Source organism: Arvicola amphibius, chromosome 4 (genome assembly GCF_903992535.2).
Source record: "Arvicola amphibius chromosome 4, mArvAmp1.2, whole genome shotgun sequence".
In the NCBI taxonomy this organism is placed as follows: domain Eukaryota; kingdom Metazoa; phylum Chordata; class Mammalia; order Rodentia; family Cricetidae; genus Arvicola; species Arvicola amphibius.
This window is the reverse complement of record NC_052050.1, coordinates 63,041,234-63,047,669: the sequence shown is the minus strand read 5'-3', so window position 1 is coordinate 63,047,669 and position 6,436 is coordinate 63,041,234.

Sequence of the window (6,436 nt, the reverse complement as noted above, 5' to 3'; positions counted from 1 at the left end):
AGGGTGTCAGATCCCCTGGAGGTAGAGTTACCGGCAGTTGTAAGCTGCCATTGTGGGTGCTGAGAAGTGAACCCAAGTCCTCTGGAAGAAGAGCCAGTGCTTTTAACTGCCGAACCATCTCTCCAACCCCTCTTTTTCTATTTTTTAAAAATACTTTATTTACTGGTCTACAAGAGCTAGTTCCAGGACAGGCTCCAAAGCCACAGAGAAACCCTGTCTCGAAAAACCAAAAAAAAAAAAAAAAAAAAAAAAAAAAAAAATACTTTATTTAACTTTATTTTATGTGCATGAGGGTATCAGATCCCCTGGAACTGGAGTTACAGACAGCAGCTGTGAGCTGCTATGTGGGAGCTGGAAATTGAACCTGGGTCCAGCCAGTGCTCTTAACTGCTAAGCCATCTCTCCAGCCCCTCCTACCCTCCCCCTCCCTTATTCTTTTGTTTTGTTTTGTTTTGTTTTTCTCATCTTCCTCTGCCTCCTGAGTGCTGGGATTAAAGGTGTGCACCCCCACCCCCACCCAGCAACTGCTTTCTTTATGTAACCCTGTAACATTTCACAGTCAAGAAAACTGAGGCAGAGGGACTCAAGGAAATCTGCTGGACTGGGAAACTCTTTCATAAATAGTGGTTCATCTTATCTTTTAAAAGGCAGAAAGGAGAGGCAAGTGGATCTTTGTGAGTTCGAGGCCAGCCTGGGCTACAGAGTGAGTTCCAGGACTTGAGGTTCAAAACTACAGAGAAACCCTGTCTCGAAAAACAAAAACTAAAGGATATTGTGCCAAGCAGTGGTGGCGCACGCCTTTAATTCCAGCACTCGGGAGGCAGAGGCAGAGGCAGAGGCAGAGGCAGAGGCAGAGGCAGAGGCAGAGGCAGAGGCAGAGGCAGAGGCAGAGGCAGGCGGTTCTCTGAGTTTGAGGCCATCCTATTCTACAGAGTGAGTTCCACGACAGCCAGGGCTACACAGAGAAACCTTGTCTCAAAAAACAAACAAAACAAAAAAAACCTGAAAAGACAAACAATAAAAATTAATCTTTCCCTGATAGTGGTGGCGCACGCCTTTAGTCCCAGCACTTGGGAAGCAGAGGCAGGCAGATCTCTGGGTTTGAGGCCAGCCTGGTCTACAGAGCGAGTTGCAGGACAGCCAGAACTAGACAGAGAGACAGCCCTGTCAATGGATGAGGTGGGACTCAAGGGGAGAGGAGGAAAAACTTCCTGAAGGTGGGATATGTGTGTACTGTACTTTTACTTCTGGGGTTTAGCAGTGCCTGAAACATTTTAGATATTCAGTTACTATGTGTTAACCAAGGAAACAGTGAGAAGCCCAGTGTTTTACCTTTCCATATTTGCTACAATTTGTTCTTTAAATTGTATTTACTTATTTTTCCGGAGTGTGCATTTCCTTGAGGGTGCTACTGTGTGCAGGTGGAGGTCAGAGGACAACTTGCAGGGGTCAGTTCCAGGGTGGAGCTCCGATCATCAGTCTTGATCGCAAGCATCTTTATCTTCTGTGCCATCTCACCTGCCCACGTGTTCTTTACTCTCATTATCATAATCATAATTGTGCAAATGAATGGGGCCCACAGCGAACATATCCTGCCTGATCAATATCAGGCCTGCCCATCTTTCTACTCCCTCCCTCCTGCCACCGAGCCCCCTTCCCAGATTTAGTGAGCGTCTGTGTAGATGGACACGCCAGGGTGCACAGGTGTGAAGGTCAGGGAGCTGCTTGCACGGAATCTGTTTTCTCTCTCCACCATATGGGACCTGGGGATTAAACTCAGGTTGACAAGCTTGGCGCCAGCACCTGTGCTCTCGCTGGCCCCGTTCTCATCATTTTCAAGCAGATGGCCGTGTTTCACTCCTTCTTGAGGCTGGATGATGGTCCATCGCGTTTCCGCGCACTTTGCTCACGCCCTCATCTGTTGGTGGACACCTGGGCTGATCTAGATCTCGGCTCCTATCAATAGGGCTGCGGCGCACACAGGGCACGCAGTTGTCCCCCTTGTCTGTGAACGGCATTTCCTGATACATACCCAGAAGTGTCATAGCGAGGTCATAATAGTAGCTCCATGTTACTCTTCTGCAGGAACCGCCAGCTGACAGCCTGCAGTGGCTACACTAATTCACACTCCCTTGGTAGTGCATAAGGTTCCTTTTTCTCCACATCCTTGCCAAAAAAAAAAAAAAAAAAAAAAAATTTCTTTTTGGATGAGAGCTTTCCTAACTCAGGTGAGATGGAATTTCCTTATCTTTTGTGTCTCCTTGTTGGCTCAAGACTGGTCTGCTGTTGCTGAAGGGTAGAGAGTGTGGGAGGAAGACTACAGGGTGCGGAGGGAGGAGGCCAGGGTCAGGCTGTGCTGGGGAGAACACTGAGGTGCTGTGCTGAGCAGAGGCAGGGCCTGTCAAAGTCCAGCAGAGTCAGGGAGCAGCCTGAGGCTGTGTGGTGAACCTCACACAGTAGGCTGGCCAGTAGGAAGTCCCATCAGGAGGTGAGACTGGGACAGCCAACATAACTAACTAGTGGCTAGTATGGCCTAGCTTAAGGAAGCCCAGGATTCAATCCCCATCACTGCATGAAGTATGAATGGTTATGATGCTATATGACCATGACCGGCCCTCTGGAGGTAGAAGGAGATTAGAAATCGAAGGTCATCTTCAGCTTTGTTGTGAGTTTTAGGCCTGCCTAGGATACCTGAGACCACCATGGAAGGCAGTGAGATGAGATGCAGGACAGAAGAGAGTTTACTTAAGTTGAATTGATGAAGTGAAGGTCGCCTGGTGCCAGGTGCCAGACTGGGGACAAGCGTGTGGAAAGCTGGCCTCTGTTAGCCCGTCTCCCCTGCAAACCATCTCACCCTTCCTCGGAACCTCTTTTGTGTGTTACTGGGGTCGCATCATTGTACCTGATAAAAAACAGTACAGTGGTGGCGCATGCCTTTCATCCCAGCACTCGGGAGGCAGAGGCAGGCAGATCTCTGTGAGTTCGAGGCCAGCCTGGTCTACAGAGCGAGTTCCAGGACAGGCTCCAAAGCTACAGAGAAACCCTGTCTTGAAAAACAACAACAACAAAAAACAAAATATAAATAATAAAAAATTAAAAAAAAAAAGGTTGCCCTAGGATTAGGTGCAATGACAAAAGTGTCTCTTCCCCACCCCCTCCCACATGACAGGTCACAGAGTTGATCTCAGCTGAGCCTCTTCCCAGCAGCTGAAGTCATTGTACTGCACGTGCCAGAGAACTTGTGAGTCTTTGGGGATGGAAAATGCTCCCCAGATGGCATTGTTTGTTCTGGCCAAGGTCTCTCCCCCTCTTTACCTTGCCCCCACCCCCATGTTGGCATAGGCAGTACTCTACCCAAGAGCTACCAGAGGAATTGAGTAGTTCAGCGCAATTTCTTCCAGAAACCCAAGGTCCTTTGGAAAATTAAACTTGCACAGGAATAAAACCCTTTGTCTAAGGCTGGGTGTGGAGGTGCATACCTATAATCCTAGAACCTGGGAGGCAGAGACAGGAGGATTATAAATTTATTGTTGGGGCTGGAGAGATGGGTCAGCAATTAAGAGCACTTGCTGCTCTTTCAGAGAACCTGGGTTCAGTTCCTGGTATCTACATGGTGGCTCACAAGCATCTGTAACTCCAATTCCAGGGGGTCTGACATACTCTTCTGGCCTCCACATGGCACACATATACATATAGGCAAGACAACCATATACATCAAAAATCTACCAAATAGCCTGGCGGCGCACACCTTTAAGCCCAGCTTTTGGGAGGCAGAGGCAGGCGGATCTAAGTTTGAGACCAGGCTTTTCCAATTCAATAACAGCCAGGGCTAAAAAAACAACAAAGGGAGAGAGAGAGAGAGAGAGAGAGAGAGAGAGAGAGAGAGAGAGAGAGAGAGAGAGAGAGAGAGAGAGGAAAAAGAAAAAAACTACTAAATCAATCAATCAATCAGTCAATCAAACAAACAAACAAAACCAACCCTCTTGTGTGAGCAACTGCACTGTGCCCTAAAGCACCGGTGGGGTCACTCCTCTTTCACTCCTCCCTTTCCCTAAAATAAGAGCGTGCTGGTCCTGGACAGAGGGGGACGCCCAAAGGCTCCCATGGTTCCAGAGTAGGGATTTGGGTTATCAGTCACCCAGTTACCTGACCTTCATCCCCAGCTCTGTTTCAGTTCAGGAAGCTCTCAGCACCAAGAGCAAATAGACATATTTAACTGCATGAAGGTATTTAGACTCCCTGTCCCCTCCCCCCATCCGCCCCGTCATGGATAATCTTAGTCTGTCTTCAGATACAATCTGTATACAGGCTAGCCTTGAATTCCTGATCTTCCTGGCCTCACAACCTGAATGCTGAAATTACAGGCATGCAATAACATTACTGGCTGTAAAACAAGTATCTATATTAATTATTTGGTCTGATATTTAGAAAAAGAAATTTCTGTGATTAGAAAGCTGTAGTATAGCTGGGCGGTTGGTGGCGCTACAGAGAAACCCTGTCTCGAAAAACCACACACACACACACACACACACACACACACACACATATACACACACACAAAGCTGTAGTATATCAGGAATCAGAAGTCTGAGCTGCGGATGTAGGCTCAGCAGTCAAAAACTGGGACTGGAAAGTTCAAGGCCTTGAGTTCAATCCTTAGCACTGCAAATAAAACAAAAAAAACCACTGGAATCAGCCGGGCGGTGGTGGTGCACGCCTTTAATCCCAGCACTTGGGAGGCAGAAGCAGGCGGATCTCTGCGAGTTCGAGGCCAGCCTGGTCTACAAGAGCTAGTTCCAGGGGGCTGGAGAGATGGCTCAGTGGTTAAGAGCATTGCCTGCTCTTCCAAAGGTCCTGAGTTCATTTCCCAGCAACCACATGGTGGCTCACAACCATCTGTAATGAGGTCTGGTGTCCTCTTCTGGCCTGCAGACATACACACAGACAGAGTATTGTATACATAATAAATAAATAAATATTTAAAAAAAAAAAAAAAGAGCTAGTTCCAGGACAGGCTCTAAAACTACAGTGAAACCCTGTCTTGAAAAACCAAAAAAAAAAAACCAAAAAAAAAAAACCCACTGGAATCATTAGCCTGAATTTCTCAGTAGTATTGTGGTATAAAATGTGCTAAGCATCCAAGAAGAGACCGATATTCAATCTTCAGTACTAGGAAAAAAAGCCTAATCTGAGCTCTGTCTCCTGCATTACAACCCAACTCCTTTTCCCAGACTTCCTTTCTGATGATCCTTCATCCTTAGCTCAGTTACAGCGTCAGCCATATATATATAATTTTGAGACAGGGTCTTGCTATTTAGTTCCAGCTAGCCTGGTACTCATTCTGTAGCCCAGGCTAGCCTCAAACTCTCTGCTGCAATCCTCTTGCCTTGGCATCGCAGTTATATGCCACCAGTCCTGACTTGCCCATTATTATATTATTGTTATTTGTTTGTTTCTTTGTTTTTCTGAGATAGGGTTTCTCTGTATAACAGTTCTGGCTGTCCTGGAACTCACTTTGTAGACCAGGCTGGCCTTGAACTCACAGAGATCTGTCTGCCTCTGATTTACAAGTGCTAGAATTAAAGGTGTGTGCCACCACTGCCCAGCTTTCTTCTTCTTCTTTATTTATTAATTTATTTTAAGATTCTGTTTTGCCAGTGTGGTGGCACACACTGGAGGCAGAGGCAGGAGGATCACAAGATCAAGGCCAGCCTGGGCTACACATTTTTGAGCCAGGCGGTGGCGGTGCATGCCTGTAATCCCAGCACTCAGGAGGCAGAGGCAGGTGGATCTCTGTGAGTTTGAGGCCAGTCTGGTCTACAGAGTGAGTTCTGGGACAGCCAAGGCTATGCAGAGAGACCCTGTCTCAAAAAAACAAAACGAAACAAAAAAACAAACAAACAAAAATAAAAAAACAAAACACAAAAGAACGAAACCAAACAAACAAATAAAAAAAACCATTCTATTAAATACATTTTGCTTTGCCTTTTAGTATGTTTGCGTAACAATGGGTGCCTGGTGCCCAAGGAGGAAATCAGATTCCATGTAACTGCAGTCACAGATAGCTGTGAGCCACCTTATAGGTGCTGGGAACCGAATTTAGGTCCTTTGAAAGAGCAGCCAGTGTCCTTAACCACTGAGATTTTTCTCTAGCCCCAGCCTACATTTTCTTATTTATTTATTATCACAGCAGGGTTTCTTTGTGGAGCCCTGGCTGTCCTGGAACTCACTCTGTAGACTCAGAGATTCGCTTGCCTCTGCTTTCTGAGTGCTGGAATTAAGAGTGTGTGCCTGTCCTGCCCAGCTTCCCAGCTATCCATTATTTTAATGTAGGAAAAACTAGATTTTTGTTCTACCTTGGACTGACCTTGTGCCCTCAGATAAGTATCTTTATTTCTCTGAACTCCAGTGACCTCATCTTCAAAACAAGAAGATA